Source organism: Bos indicus, chromosome 4, assembly GCF_029378745.1.
Source record: "Bos indicus isolate NIAB-ARS_2022 breed Sahiwal x Tharparkar chromosome 4, NIAB-ARS_B.indTharparkar_mat_pri_1.0, whole genome shotgun sequence".
Taxonomy (NCBI): Eukaryota; Metazoa; Chordata; class Mammalia; order Artiodactyla; family Bovidae; genus Bos; species Bos indicus.
Genome location: NC_091763.1, coordinates 43559828 through 43576728, shown reverse-complemented (window position 1 = coordinate 43576728; position 16901 = coordinate 43559828). Strand labels below are relative to the sequence as shown.

Genomic DNA, 16901 nt, shown 5'->3' with positions numbered 1-16901 from the left:
GGAGGGACCCTTCTATGAGGCTCTGCCTTAAAGTGTTAGAAAGTTTTGCAGAAACTTTGACTTCCTGGATGGACACCCTTTAGGAGCTCTTTCCTATATATATATAAAATATAATCTCCAACTTTCCTTTGGCCTTATATTGTCAACCTGAGTTCCAAGATTCAAACAGGTAATACAAAGTTGTCTACTAGATGTTCAAACTTTATTGTTGAAACACAAATTATTTTATTCTGCAGGAACCTGAGGTTGGTTGGAGACAAGAAGGCAGATACTTTGAGCTCCCCGCCTTTCGTGAGCATGCTGGTCACAACCAACTGCTGAACAGCCATTGATAAAAGACAGGAATCTACCAGAAAAGGATATTCTGCATCCGAAGACACAAGAAGAAACCACGAGATAGCGGTAGGGGGGGCACACTCAACGATATAATCAAATCCCTTACCACCCGGGTGGGAGACCCACAAACTGGAGAATAATTAAATTGCAAAAGTCCTCCCCCAACCTAGAAGAAATAGGCATATTCTTAGAAAAGTACAAGTCTCCCACGACTGAACTAGGAAGAAGTAAAAAAAAATAAGAACAGCCCAATGACAAGTACTAAAATTGAATCTGTGATTTAAAAACTCCCAACAAACAAAAGTTCAGGACCAGATGGTTTCATAGGCAAATTCTACCAAACATTTAGAGAAGAGTTAATTAACATCTATCCTGAAACTATTTCAGAGGAAGGGAAACTTGTAAACTCATTCTATGAGGCCACCATCACCCTGGATTGAAAGATTCAACATTATCCAAGTGGACTATACTACCTAAGGCAGTCTGCAGAGTCAGTGCAGTTCCTAGCAAACTTTGTTTCTCACGTGGGCTCCACCATAACCCAGTCTTCTCTTTACTTCTACTCTTCCCTACCTCTGGTCTCCACGCAGCAGCAATGTCTCTGAGACATAAATTTGCTCATGCCATTCCTTTGCTTAAAACTTTTGGTGGATTCTCACTGCTCTTAGACTAATATCATTAACAAAGCCCACAAAAGCTTGCCTCATCTGGCCCCTGCCAGCCTCTCCAGCTTCACCTCCATTCATCCCCTGTTCCTCATTCACACTGGTCTTTGTGCAGTTACTCACACACACAAGCTCATTCTGTATTCTGGGACCATACATCATTGCTGGCTCCTCTGCACCCCACAGTGATTCACAGGGTGGGTTCTTTTTCATTCTTTAGGACTCCTAAATATTACCCAAGAGAACCCCAGCCCACAGTAGGGATTCTGGTCTCCTTGAGAGCTTCTTGTCTTTTTATTTCCTCATAGTGCTTATAATTTGGAATTAATACTTGGCTGCCCCTTTAATTAACATAAGTCTCAGTTAGTAGATTGTAAGTTTCATGAGGGCAGTGACCACACTGGTCTTGTGTATCACAGTGGACTTAACATCTAGCATAGTGCTTGACACAGTACTACCTGTTCACTGTATATTTGAATAAAAAATAAATCTACTGCACAAATAGAAATGGAAGACTTTCCAAGGGGAGGATGGTGGTGAAATGACGATGTCTGCTTGAAGTGTGAGAGGAAAGAAGGAAGTCTGCAGAAAGAGAGCAGAAGGAGGACACCAGTGACACCAGCTTTCCCTGGTGGCTCCTCGGATGCAGAGGGCAGAGAGGGTCCCAATCCAAGTCCATCTGATACAACAGATGTTCCTTCCCTCTGTAATCTTTGCAGTTACAATGATAATAATGCCTTTGCTTAAAGAACGTCATCCCTATGGAAGCACGAATCAACATGCCAGTGAATGTTCAGATTAGCTGACAGGTAAGACAGAACCAAAATATCTTGCAAGCAACCCCCTTTCCTAAGTTAGATCAACTTTATTCCCCTTGCTGTTATCAGCTCTAGCCAGTTTGGATCTCTCCTGTGAATGCACAGGGTAGTACTGTGTCAAGCACTATGCTAGATGTTAAGTCCACTGTGATACACAAGACCAGTGTGGTCACTGCCCTCATGAAACTTACAATCTACTAACTGAGACTTATGTTAATTAAAGGGGCAGACCAAACAAACCAGTGAATGCACATTACATATTACTAGTATATGGTGTACACACATTACACGCTCACAAACACACACCATTATCTCTGGATTAAAAGATGTATGACTTCTTACATTATCTTGTAGGAACCTGGCAATATTGAAAAAATAAAATGCTCTCTGACTTCATATGTCCAAGCTTTAAAAAAAAAAACAAAACCTTATCTACTGTGCTTCAACCACTCTTTTTATTTTATTGAATATCACTAGAGTGACAATAACCAGAGAGGTGATCTGCTAGGAATAAACTACTTATTGTAGTAAATATCTGTATTATTGGTTTTCCCAGGTGGCTCTTATTGGCAGCAAAAATTTGTACAGAAGAGGAAAATAAGTCAAGGAAGAGTTGATTTTTTTCTGTGCTGAAGGGTAAGGGAGACCCTTGGAAGGAAGGAAGCCAGGGATTGTTGCAGGGAAAGAGGATCTGTTTCCTGCTCTACCCCTTACCTGACAGCCTCCAGGCTTCCAGCTTGGGCTGACTGGTCCCCCAAACCCTGAAAAAGAGTTCCTGCACTTGTCTCCTCCTCTCAGTGAGGTCTGGGGCCCGAAGCCTAATGGCTGCTTTTTGGATTAGGGTATCTAGGAAAGTACCAGTCCTGTCACCACCGTTGGAATGACTAATATTGACAACAGCTAACACGGATTGAAGTGCTTCCTAGGTACCAGGAACTATTCTGAACTCTTAAGATGTATTTACTCACCTGTAAACTTGCACATTTACAGATGGGGAAACCAAGGCACAAAAAGTTTACCTTGTTCAAGACTACATAGCAGAAGGTAATAGAACAGGGTTGTTGAATGACTTTCTGAATGGGGTGAAGTTCTGCAAGCTCAGCTGGAATACTGTCACGAGACTCCTTTGCTATCAACTCTTTTGATTGGGACTCATCTCTTCTAGGGCAGCTTGACAGGAACTCCCATTTAAAGCACTGTCAGAGGCAGATCTATTATTAATCCAAATAGTCTCTGAAATGCTATTTGTGTTTGAATCTTGGACACAGAAGAATAATTACAGAGCTGGGGTGTTGTGTTGATCTGTGGAAATGCTGGGCATATTATTAGCTGGAATCAGAACAGTGAGATTAGATGTCTTAAGGTTGGGGATAATATTATATGCTTTAAAAATATCCCTCATGTTGTCACACCTTGAACCTGAATTGAATTGAAAATCTCATCTACAGTGGAAAAAGTCTCTTCAAGTGGTATTGGAAAAGTTGGATAGCTGCATGTAAATTAATGAAGTTACAACATACCCTCACACCATACACAAAAATAAACTTAAAATGGCTTTTAAAGACTTAAATATAAGACGTAACATTGTAAAACTCCTAGAAGAGAACATAGGCAAAACGTTCTCTGACATAAACTATGCCAGTGTTTTCTTTGGTCAGTCTCCCAAGGCAATAGGAAAGGAACAAATGGGACGTAATCAAACTTAGAAGCTTATAAAAGATGTTCCTTGTCGCTAATTATATTAGAGAAATGCAAATCAAAACTACAGTGAGGTACCACCTCACAGTGGTCAGAATGGCCATCATAAAAACTGCAAATACCAAATGCTGGAGAGGATGTGGAGAAAAGGAAACTCTCCTACAGTGTTGTTGAGAATGTAAGTTGGTATAGACACTGTGGAAAACAGTATAGTGGTTTTCCAGAAACCACTAATAAAACTAAAAATAGAATTACCTTATGATCCAGTAATCCCACAACCTGAATGTCCATCCACAGATGAATGGATAAAGATCTGGTGCATATACACTGGAATACTACACACCGAAAAAGAATGCCATTTGCAATAACCTAGATGCAACTAGAGATTATCATACTAAGTGAAGTAAGGTAGAAAGACAGATACCATATGATATCACTTACACGTGGGGTCTAAAATATGACACAGATGAACCTATCTGTAAAACAAACACGGACAGAGAACAGACTGGTGTTGCCAGAGGGGAGGGGTGGGGGGGTGGGGTCAGCAGATGTAAGCTTTCATATATGGAATGGATAAACAAGGTCCTACTGTGTAGCACAGAGATACTCAATGATAAACCATAGGAGAAAAGCTTATAGAAGAAAGAATGTGCATATACTCAGTTTACTGTAGAACAGAAATTACCACAACATTGTAAATCAACTATACTTCAATAAAATAGTAAAAGGATAAATATATAGTGATATACTACTACTACTGCTACTGCTACTACTACTAAGTTGCTTCAGTCATGTCCGATTCTATGCGGCCCCAGAGACGGCAGCCCACCAGGCTCCCCTGTCCCTGGGATTCTCCAGGCAAGAACACTGGAGTGGGTTGCCATTTCCTTCTCCAATGCATGAAAGCGAAAAGTGAAAGTGAAGTCGCTCAGTCGTGTCTGACTCTTAGCGACCCCATGGACTACAGCCTACCAGGCTCCTCTGTCCATGGGATTTTTCAGGCAAGAGTACTGGAGTGGGGTGCCATTGCCTTCTCCGATATAGTAATATAAAAATATTCAAACTAGATATTGGAAACATCTTTTACATAAATACTTTTGCTGAAATGAATAAAATTTCTGCAAAGAGATTTCTGGATTTGGTTAAGTGTTATTTCCTATAAATTGACTGGGTTAGAGGATACTGATACGGTTATACAGAAGTATATTTTCTTCTAATTTAGAATATTACAAGAAAATATAAATGATTAGATCAAAAGACAGTAATGTGAAGTCATTTTGGTATTCAGAAGAAAACTTATTAAGATGTGTTCAAACCAAATGGCTCATTTGGATTTGTTCTACCATCATGAAGATTGTTTTTTTATAACAAAATATAAATAAAAATGTGCATTTAAAAAATTTTCAGGAAAAAGTATTTGATTCTGCTCTTTCTGAAGCAGCGTTTCCAGTCTGGAGGCACTGTTAATAACCTTCAAGTAAGTATTTGTTTCACCTTTAGTATCAGAGAGTGTAAACTAGGTGTTATAGTCACAGTTTTTAAAGTTATTAATGTTTATATTTGTTTACGATGTTTCACATCTATACTCTTTTGCAAGCATTATCAAAGATGCAGCAGTAGTAAAGCCATGGCAAAATTGACTTCCATGCTTGAGGGCAAATCTCGGTGCAAGGTGGGCTATTAACAGTGGGTCTACGGTTTACTGTGTCCTAAGTATCATACCAGCTACTGTGCCATGTCACATGTATTCTCTTTTAATCCTCACACCAGCTCTTAAGAAATGGTGCTGTCATCCCCATTTCACAGATGAGAAAACTGAGGCTTAGTTAAGCAATTTGCCCAGACCGCTCAGCTAGTAAGAATCAAGATGACTGACTACATAAAATTCCAGAGCCCAAGCCCCAAGTGTTACTAGATTTTAGTGCTTCCGGTACTTTTGTGCTTCCTAACAACTTTTTCCACATCAGGAAACACATGGAAGAAGAGCTTATTTAGACGTTGCACTGGAGTAAGCTGAAGAAGACAGTCAAGGTCTGCAGATGACAGCCAAGTGTGTCCCGAGCGCTAAAGAGAGTCCCCGTCCCGGTATAACCCATCAGAGGGGTATCATGGAGAACAGATTTTGAAATTCAGGTTTTTTTTTTTTTTTAAGCAAGGTACATCGTGATAATCCAGATTAAACTAGGGGTGTGGGGATGCCCACAGACCAGTCTTAATTAGTAAATTATCAACATTACAAGATAGAAGAGAAACATGTCGGTTTATTTATCCCACACATGTTTTAGAAAGCAATGTATTCTTCTAAATTAAAATCTTAAAAGTGCAATATGTAAAAGAGATAAAAGCCGGACATCCTTGGTTGGCTGAGTGGAGCCACAGTCTCTCCCATTCAACCCCAAGCCCACCTGCAATGGCTCCTCTGGCCATTTCTCAGGAACATGGAAGCTCTAACGGAATCTGAAAACCACTGCGCATTAGGGATGGGAAGAGCAAACAGTCAAGGAAGATTTGTGCAATAGGCTTTTTTCTGAGTGGTAGTAGCCAGGAGTTAGGCTTCAGAGACAGGAGATAACGGACAGAAGAGAAACAGGTGGCGATGTCTAGCACACGTGGGAAGGACAGACTTCACCTTCCAGAATTCTGCCTGGGATGGCTGCTGACCTAGAGCCTCAGTGCTCTGCTAAGTAGGAAGTGACCCCATTTATCTTAAAGTCAGTCAGTCAGCATCTTGTGGAGAGAAGAGTATCCAGAGCAGCCAGGCTTTGAGCCCTCCTAGCCCAAACACTTGTGGCTCAGCTGGTAAAGACCTGCAATGCGGGAGACCTGGGTTCGATCCCTGGGTTGGAAAGATGCCCTGGAGAAGGGAAATGCTACCCACTCCAGTATTCTGGCCTGAAGAATTCCATGGACTGTATAGTCCATGGGGTTGCAAAGAGTCGGACACGACTGAGCGACTTTCACTTTCATTTCACTTTAAGCAAACACTTGTGGGGGGCAGTGAACTCGGGCAGGTTACGTAACCCTTTCCAGCTTCAGTTTCTCAACAGAAAATGACAATTGAGAATTAGGGAGTGTTTGCTCCGCTTCCATCACAGAAGTATGGATGATCACATAGAAGAATATACATGTGAACGTTTATATATGTGTCAGCCATAACATTCATAGTTTGAACCCAAATAAACAGATCATGCAGCTCAATATGAAGAAAAATTGAAATGTGTAGATATCTAAATAGACATTCTCCAAAGAAGATATACAGATGGCCAAAAAGGACATGAAAGTATGTTTAATACCACTTACTATCACAGAAATGCAAAACAAAACTACAAGGTACCACTTCCCATAAGCAGAATGGCCTTCACTAAAATGTCTGTATGCAATAAATGTGGAGGAGGGCATGGAAAAAGAACTCTCCTACACTGTGGGTGAGAATGTATGTAATCTGGTAAGAGCCATTATGAGGGCCACTGTGGTGGCTCAGATGGGAAAGAATCTGCCTGCAATGTGAAAGACCGAGGTTAGATCCCTGGAGATCCCCTGAAGGAGGGCATAGCAACCCACTCCAGTATTCTTGCCTGGACAATACCCATGGACAGAGGAGCCTGGCGGGCTACAGTCCACAGGGTCTCAAAGAGTCAGACATGACTGAATGACTAAGCATAGCACATTAAGATTCCTAAAAAGCAAAGCTATCACATGATCCACAATCCCACACCTGGGAATGTACTCAAGAAAACAGTAAGGTAAAAGTACATGCCTCCCAACGTCATTGCAACACTACTTTCAATAGCAAAGACCTGGAAGCCACCAAACTATTAGCAGATGAGTGAATAAGGATGTGGTACACGTATACAATGGAATACTGCTCAGTCATAAAGTAATGCCACTTGGGACCCCACCGCTGGATTTGGAGATGATTGTACTGTGGGTAACAGGTCACACAGAGAAAGAGCATATGATACCAGGTTGAGGTGGAACCAAAATGGATAGGAATACACAAATTAACAAAAATACACAGACATAAAAAACTTTTGGTTACTAAAGAAAGGTGCAAGAGAGGGATATATTAGCACTTTGGGATTAGCATACCTGTAGAGGTACTGAGCAAGGACCTACTGTCCAGCACAGGGTACTCACTCAACAATCTGGAATAAGCTATCTGGGAAAAGTGGCCTAAAATGAGTATACACAGCCTTATGTATAATTGAGTCAAGCTGCTTGACAAGGAAAACAAACCCAAGTTTATCAACTATTTCAGTAGAAATAAAAATGAAATAAAAATATAAACAGGAATGATGCCTAGTATATTCTCACACCTGGGTGAACAGAGCTGGTGGGACATCCCTGGACCCTGAGCATCCAGGGTCCTAAAGCTGGACTGTCCTAAGGCTGAGGGAGCGAGCAGGATGGGGCAGGAAAGGAACTCTTAGATCTGCACTGCCTGGTTCCTCTGCATAGGCTCACAGGCCCCAGACCCAGGCGGGGCATCTGACAGCAGAGCCAGGTCTAGTGCACCCAAAGGTGATGGACCCTGTCGGTTGCAAGACTTTGAGGAGTCACTGGGTCTCCACATCTCCTGGTGCTGGGGTTCCCACCTCCAGCCTCCTTCCTTAGAGTCACACTGCCTACAGACACAGTTCCCTCACCACAGTGCTTTTGTAGGTGTTGGGATTTGCTCCTGGGTGAAGGGTATAGGGGTGAAAATGGTGAGACAGAAGCCCTGGATGTGTGTTCTGGCACATTCAACTCTCATTTACAACTGCAGACTTTCCCTGCCTGAGTAACCAGAGGTGGGGAGGAAGAAATCCTGCTGCCCAGTGGTCATTTCCCAGAACTACAGCTATATCTCCAGTGTTGGCACTGGAGATGCCCATACTATGGAACCAGGTGAGATAGACAGAAATAGACACTGCATGATATTAGTTTGAAGTGTAATCTAAACATGGATAGAAATACACAAACTGACAACAGAGAAACATGCTCAGAGGCTTAGAAAAGAAATTTATTGTTACCAAGAGGAAATGTGCAGAAGAGAAGTAAATTAGCACTTTGGGATTAACATGTAACGTATTTTTTGGGCTTCCCTGGTGGCTCAGATGGTGAAGAGTCTGCCTGCAGTGCGAGAGACCCGGGTTCGATCCCTGGGTCAGGAAGATCCCTTGGAGAAGGAAATAGCAACCCACTCCAGTATTCTTGCCTGGAAAATCCCATGGACAGGGAAGCCTGGCAGGCTACAGTCCATGGGGGTCACAAAGAAGTGAACACGACTGAGCAACTTCCCTTTCTTTTCTGATATTTCTAAGTCAACAAGGCCCTACTGTCCAACATAGGGAACTCTACTCAACACTCTGGAAGAAGCTATCTGGGACTAGAGTCCAAAAACAAGTAGATGTACTCCTATCTGTAACTGAATTGATGCCAAAACAAATGCAACTTTGTAAATGAACTGTACTGCATTAGAAACTAAAATGAAGATATCATGAAAAGGAATAATGCCTACTATAGTCACCTCTTGCCTGTGTGGTCAGGGCTGGGGGTACCATCCCTAGAGCCTGAACCAGATTGAGTTGAAAAGCTCAACTGAGGGGGATGGAAAGGATCTGCCAGGAAAGGAAGCCCCTTGGGCCCATGGTGCCTGGTCCCTCCATGTGGGACCACAGTCCCCAGATCACATCAGGCCCTTTAACAGCAAAGCCAAGCATAGTGCACTCAAAGGATGATGGACCCTCAGGTTGCCAGGACTTTGAGGAGTCACCTGGTCTCCATGTCCCCTGGTGCTGGGGTTCCCACCTCCAGTCTCCTTCCTTACAGACACTCCATGTATAGAGAATAGCTCCCAACACAGCGCTTTTGCAGGGGTTGGGATTTTTCCCACATTGAAAGGTAAGGGGATGGAAGTGGTGAGACACAGCCCTGGGTCTGTGTTCTGGCACATTCTGCCCTCCTTTACAACCTAAGAGCAGGACTGCCCCCAATCATCCCCTCACCCTGGTTACCAAAGGTGGAGAAGATGGACTCCTGCCACCTTGTGGCTATTTCCTAAACTACAACTTAAAATCAGTGCTTTGGGGAATCGCACTCTTAAGGTTATTAGGTTCATTAAAAAAAAAAAAAAAAAAGGACCTCAAGAACTGTAAAGTCATACTTGAAAAATATTTTTTTAAAAGGCCAACTTGCAATACGCTCATTTCAGGAGAAAAGTCATTTCAAATTTACTCATTTTTTTTTAATGTAAACTAGGAAAGATGGTCAACACCTAACAGAAGCAGAAGATATTAAGAAGAGGTGGCAAGAATACACAGAAGAACTGTACAATAAATATCTTCACGACCCAGAGAATCACGATGGTGTGATCACTCACCTAGAGCCAGACATCCTGGAATGTGAAATCAAGTGGGCCTTGGAAAGCATCACTACAAACAAAGCTAGTGGAGGCGATGGAATTCCAGTTGAGCTATTTCAAATCCTGAAAGATGATGCTGTGGAAGTGCTGCACTCAATATGCCAGCAAATGTGGAAAACTCAGCAGTGGCCACAGGACTGGAAAAGGTCAGTTTTCATTCCAATCCCAAAGAAAGGCAATGCCAAAGAATGCTCAAACTACCGCACAGTTGCACTCATCTCACACGCTAGTAAAGTAATGCTCAAAATTCTCCAAGCCAGGCTTCAGCAGTATGTGAACCGTGAACTTCTAGGTGTTCAAGCTGGTTTTAGAAAAGGCAGAGGAACCAGAGACCAAATTGCCAACATCTGCTGGATCATCGAAAAAGCAAGAGAGTTCCAGAAAAACATCTATATCTGCTTTATTGACTATACCAAAGCCTTTGACTGTGTGGATGACAATAAACTGTGGAAAATTCTGAAAGAGATGGGAATACCAGACCACCTGATCTGCCTCTTGAGAAACCTATATGTAGGTCAGGAAGCAACAGAACTGGACATGGAACAACAGACTGGTTCCAAATAGGAAAAGAAGTATGTCAAGGCTGGATATTGTCACCCTGCTTATTTAACTTATATGCAGAGTACATCATGAGAAATGCTGGGCTGGAAGAAGTACAAGCTGGAATCAAGATTGCCGGAAGAAATATCAATAACCTCAGATATGCAGATGACACCACCTTTATGGCAGCAAGTGAAGAGGAACTAAAAAGCCTCTTGATGAAAGTGAAAGAGGACAGTGAAAAAGTTGGCTTAAAGCTCAACATTTATAAAATGAAGATCATGGCATCTGGTTCCATCACTTCATAAGAAATAGATGGGGAAACAGGGGAAAGAGTGTCAGACCTTTTTTTTTTTTTGGCTCCAAAATCACGGCAGATGGTGATTGCAGCCATGAAATTGAAAGATGCTTACTCCTTGGAAGGAAAGTTATGACCAACCTAGATAGCATATTCAAAAGCAGAGACCTTACTTTGCCAACAAAGGTCCGTCTAGTCAAGGCTATGGTTTTTCCTGTGGTCATGTATGGATGTGAAAGTTAGACTGTGAAGAAAGCTGAGTGCCGAAGAATTGATGCTTTTGAACTGTGGTGTTGGAAAAGAATCTTTAGAGTCCCTTGGACTACCAGGAGATCCAACCAGTCCATTCTGAAGGAGATCAGCCCTGGGATTTCTTAGGAAGGAATGATGCTAAAGCTGAAACTCCAGTACTTTGGCCACCTCACATGAAGAGTTGACTCATTGGAAAAGACTCTGATGCTGGGAGGGATTGGGGGCAGGAGGAGAAGGGGATGACAGAGGATGAGATGGCTGGATGGCATCACTGACTCAATGACGTGAGTTTGAGTGAACTCCGGGAGTTGGTGATGGACAGGGAGGCCTGGCGTGCTGCGATTTATGGGGTCGCAAAGAGTCAGACACGACTGAGTGACTGATCTGATCTGAACTTGGAAAGATGGTCAACATCCCTCATTATCAGAGAAATGTAAATCAAAATTAAAATGAGGTACATCCTTGCACCAATTAGAGCAGGCATCGTCAAAGTCTACAGCAGTAAATGCTGGGAAAGGTGTGGAGGAATGAACTCTCCTGCACTGTGGGTGGGAATGTAACCTGGTAAGAGCCACTAGGAAGGACACTATGGAGGTTCCTTAAAAAATGAAGTAAACGCTACCACATGATCTGCAATCTCACCTCTGGATACATACCCGACAAAACCCTAAGGGAAAAGAAACATGCACCGTAATGTCATTTCAACACTACTTTCAACAGACACGACCTGTCCATCAGCAGCGAATGCATAAGGAAGAGGTGGTGCATGTATACAAGGGAATATTGGGCAGCCATAAGATAGAATAAATTAATGCTACTTTCAGCAACATAGATGGACTCGGAGATGATCATATCATGGGTAGCAGGTTACACAGAGAAAAAGATAGCATACATATCCCGCTGGGGTGCAACCTAAAAATGGATAGAAATACATGAACTGACCAAACAGAAATACACTCAGAGGCTTAGAAAAGAAACCTATGGTTACTGGAGAGGGAAAATACTGGACAGGGATGAATCAGCATGTGCGATTATTACATGAAAACTGGCATCTGTAGAGATAATCAACAAAGACCTGTTGTTCTGTACAGGGAATGCTAGTCAGCACACTGGAGAAAGCTATCTGGGAAGTGGGGCAAAAACCAGTAGATGCATTCCTATGTATAACAATGCATGTGCTTGATGGGGAAAAGCAAAGCAACATTGTTTATTATCTCTGTTCCAATAGAAATAAAAATGATACAAAACTATAAACAGGAATGATGTCTACTATATTCCCCTCAGGCTTGGGTGTTTGGTACTGGTGGGACATCCCTGGAGCCTGAGCAGCTAGGGTCCTAAGGCTGGACTGTCCTAAGGCTGAGGAAGCTGAGAAGGATGAGGCAGGACAGGAACCCTTAGACCTGCACTGCCTAGTCAGTCTGCATGGGCCCACAGCCCCCAGATCCAGGTGGGGCATCTGACAGCAAAGTCAAGTCTAGTGCACCCAAAGGATTATGGACCCTGTGGGTTGCAAGACTTTGAGGAGTCACCTGGTCTCTCTGTCTCCTGATGCTGCGGTTCCCACTCCAGTCTCCTTCCTTAGAATCACCCCACATATAGATGAAAGCTCCCTCAGCACCGCACTTTTGTAGAGGTAGGGATTTATTCCTGCATGAAGGGTAAGGGGATGCAAGTGGGGAGACAAGCCCTGGGTATGTGTTCTGGCACATTCAGCTCTCATTTTATAACCGCAGACTTTCCCTCATTTCCCCCTTGCCTGAGTAACCAGAGCTGGGGAAAAAGAAATCCTGCTGCCTCGTGGCCATTTATGATTACCACAACTATAAAATCAGTGCTATGAAATCTTCCCTCAAGAAATGTGCTGTGGTAAGTAATCAAAAGAAGATTCAAAACACAGCCACTTTCAAGAAGCTCTTTTCAAGAGAGAAGCTATTTCAAATTTCCTTAAAAAAAAAAAGACACGGAAAGATGCTCAACACTGCTCAATATCAGAGAAATATAAATCAAAAGTAAAATGAGGTACCACCTTGCACCAGTCTGAGTGACCATCGTAGAAAAGCTTACAAGCAGTAAATTTTAAGGATCACATGCTAAAAAGGAATACTCGTATGCTGTGGGTGGCAGGAGCTGTTATGAAGGATACCATGGATGTTCCTTAAAAAACAAAGTGATAGCTACCACATAATCCACAATTCCACTCCAGGGCATATATATGACAAAAACCCTAAGGCTAAAGACACATGTACCCCAATATAATTGCAAAACTACTTTAAACAGTCATGACATGGAAGCCACCAGACTGTCCATCAGCAAATGAACGCATACAGACGATGTGGTACACATATATTAACACAAGGGAATACAGTTCAGACAAGAAAAGGAATGCAGTGATGTCACTGCCTATAACATAAGTGGGCCTGGAGATGATCATACTATGGGACACAGGTTAGATAGAGAAAGACAGAAAGCTTATGATATTACGTTGAGGTGCAATCTCAAATTGGATAGAAATATATGAATTTACAAAACAGAGAAACCCTCAGAGACAGAAAAAACTTAAGGTTACCAGAGGGGAAAGGTGCAGGAGAAGAAAAAATTAGCACGTGGGATTAATACATGAACACTGATTTCTGTAATAGATACTCAACAAGGTCCTACTGTCCAGTAGAGGGGACTCTACTCAACACTCGGGAAGAAGCTGTCTGGGAGGGTCTGAAAATGAGTAGATGTATGCCTATGTGTAACTAAGTCAAGCTGTGTGACACCTAAAACAAACACATTATAAATCACCATACTCAAATAGATACTGAATATTAAATGAAAATGCTAAAAGCAACGATGCCTATTATATTCACCTCTTGCCTGGGTGTTCAGGGCTGGTGGGATGTCCCTGGAGCCTGAGCCGGATAGGGTTCTAGGTTGGACTGTCTTAAGGCTGAAGGAGCTGGGAAGGATGTGCCAGGAAAGGAACTCTTTGACCTGGAGTGCCTGGTCCCTCTTATGAGACCACTGTCTCAGATCCACATGGGCTATGGGACAACTCAGCCAAGCCTAGTGCACCCAAAGGATGATGGACCCTGTGAGTTGTGAGACTTGGAGGAGTCACCAGGTCTCCATGTCTCCTAGTGCTGGGGTTTCCACCTCCAGCCTCCTTCCTTAGAGTGACCCCACCTAGAGACCACAGCACCCTCATCACAGCACTTCTGTAGAGGCTGGGGTTTGTTCCTGGGTGAAGGGTAAGGGGGTGGAAGTGGTGAGGCAGAAGCCCTGGGCGTGGGTTCTGCCACATTCTGTTCTCATTTAGAACCCACAGCAGGACTTTCCCTCATCTCCGCCTTGCTGCTGCTGCTAAGTCGCTTCAGTCGGGTTCGACTCTGTGCGACCCCATAGACTGCAGCCCACCAGGCTCCCCCGTCCCTGGGATTCTCTAGGCAAGAACACTGGAGTGGGTTGCCATTGCTTTCTCCAATGCATGAAAGTGAAAAGTGAAAGGGAAGTCACTCAGTCGTGTCCGACTCTTCGCGACCCCATGGACTGCAGCCCACCAGGCTCCTCCCTCCATGGGATTTTCCAGGCAAGAGTACTGGAGTGGGGTGCCATCGCCTTCTCCGCATTACCAGAATAGTAACCAGAGGTGGGGGAAAAGAAATCCTGCCACCACGTGGTCGTTTCCCTAAACTACAACTTTAAAACCAGTCTTTCGGCCACGCATTCACAACCACTGTGTGGTTATTAATGAAAACAGCCCTCAAGATATGTGCTTTGTAGGTAAATGGAAAGAAAATTCAAAAAATACATCTTTAAGAAGTCCATTTCCAAAGAGAAGCCATTTCAGTGTTACTCAATAATGCTTTTGTTTTTATAAAAGGACAGGAAAGATGTTCAACATCACTCATTATCAGAGAAGTGTAAATCACAACTACAAGGATTTATCAGAAGCCATCATTCATTAACCTCCAATTAAATAAATTTATATTAAAAAATGGACAATTAAAAGGGATTAATGTCCAGAATATATAAAGAACTCCTACAAGTCAGTAAGAGAAAAGGCAAAAGCCCAGTGTGCTTAGTCGTGGTTTTGTGTGTGTGTGTGTGAAAAAAAAAAAAAGCCTACTAGCACTGATTTTGGGGACAGCATGGTGAAAAAGATCTCTAGTATGCTCTGGGTGGGAATGTAACCTGGTAAGAGCCATTGCAAATGACACGATGGAGGTTCCTTTAAAAATGAAACGAGAGCTACCACATGATCTGTAATCCCACTCCTGGGCATATACCTGATGAACTCTCTAAGGTGAAAGACACATGAACCTCAATGCCATTGCAACACTACTTTGAATGGCCAAGACATGGAAGCCACCAAACTGTCCATTAGCAGATGAGTGCATGAAGATGTGGTACATGTATACAAAGGAATATTGCCTACCATGAAAAAAGGAATAAAGTTATGTCACTTGGAAGAACACTTGGCTCCTCCAATCCACTTGGTGGATTTGGAGATGATCATACTATGGGAAGCAGGTCCGATCAAGAAAGACAGACAGCATGTGATACCAGGTTGCGGTGGAAACAAAAATGGATAGAAAAGTGAACTGAAAAAGCAAATACCCAGATGTAAAACAGTGAACTTTCGGTTCACAAGGCCCCTCAGGTGAATAATAGCCTGCCCTGAAGAAACGTGCTGTGGTAGGTATTCAAAAGAAAATTCAAAATAAGGCCGTTAATTTAAGAAGCCCATTTCAAGAGAGAGGCCATTTCAGTTTTACTCAAATTGTGACTCAAAAACATTTTACTTTTTATTTTCCCCTGTAAAGGACATAGAAAGATGCTTCACATCACTTATCATAAAAATGTAAATCAAAACTATAATAAGGTAAAACCTAGCACTAGTCTGAGGGGCCATCATCAAAATGTCTACAAGCAGTAAGTGTTGCAGAGGACCTAGAAAAAAAAGGATTCTCCTAAGCTGTGGGTGGGGATGGTACCTGGTAAAGAGTCACTACAGAGAACATTGTGGAGGTTCCTTAAAAATGAAATTACAGTGCCCACAGGATCAGCAGTGGGCTGATCCTGTGGGATCAGCAGTCCAACTCTTGGGAATATACTTGAAGAAAACCCAAAGCACCCACCCAAACGTCACTGCAGTAATACCTTCAGTCGCCAAGAAGCCAACAAACTGTCCATCAGCAGATGAAGGCATAAAGACGATGTGGTGCATTTATACAAGGGAACATCACTAAGCCATAAAAAAGAAAAAATAATGCCACTTGTAACAACTCAGGTGGACTTGGAGATGATCATACTGTGGGACGTCGGTTAGATAAAGACAGATAGTATATACATCATGTTCAGGTGGAATCAAAAAATGGATAGATACACCCTAATTGAAAACAGACACATCCTCAGAGACTTAGAAAACTATATTTACCAAAGAGGAAAGGTGGGAAAGAGGGAAAAATTAATACATGGGATTAATATATGAACACGGATACGTTTAATAGATGATCAACAAGCACCTTCTGTCCGCACAGGGAACTCCACTCAGCACTCTGCAAGGTGCTGTGTGGGAAATGAAGGCGGGAATGAGTAGACGTGGCCCTGTGTGTAACTGAATTGAGCTGCTTGACACCAAAAACAAATACAACACTGTTTATCAACTGTGTTCCAACAGAAATAGAATGTGAACTGAAAATATAAATAGGAAGGATACCTAGGACATTCCCCTCATGCCTGGGTGGCCGGGGTACCTACCTCTGGCTCAGCTGGGTTGGGTCTTAAGCCTGGACTGTCCTAAGGCTGAGGGAGAGGGCATGAGGTGCCAGGAAAGGAACTGCCTTAGACTCATAGTGCCTGGTCCCTCCTCATGGGACCACAGTCCCCATATCCAGGCA

At 42.8% G+C, this 16901-nt stretch overlaps 2 protein-coding genes across 37 annotated transcripts in view; one reads left to right on the top strand and one right to left on the bottom strand.

Moving 5' to 3' along the window:
- PHTF2 (putative homeodomain transcription factor 2) overlaps positions 1 to 12264 on the top strand; it is a 202633-nt gene extending 190369 nt beyond the window's left edge. For 17 of the 25 annotated variants that reach the window (XM_070787225.1, XM_070787224.1, XM_070787227.1 and 14 more), the window contains one exon: positions 237 to 1912. The gene's annotated coding sequence lies outside the window, so the exon portion shown is untranslated. Of the gene's footprint in view, positions 1 to 236; positions 1913 to 2375; positions 4647 to 4924 lie in introns of those variants that run through there. The other 8 variants (XM_070787220.1, XM_070787215.1, XM_070787218.1 and 5 more) reach the window with 8 other exon arrangements.
- Positions 1 to 16901, bottom strand: part of MAGI2 (membrane associated guanylate kinase, WW and PDZ domain containing 2) — a 1460538-nt gene that overhangs the window by 3464 nt on the left and 1440173 nt on the right. The window lies entirely within an intron of this gene.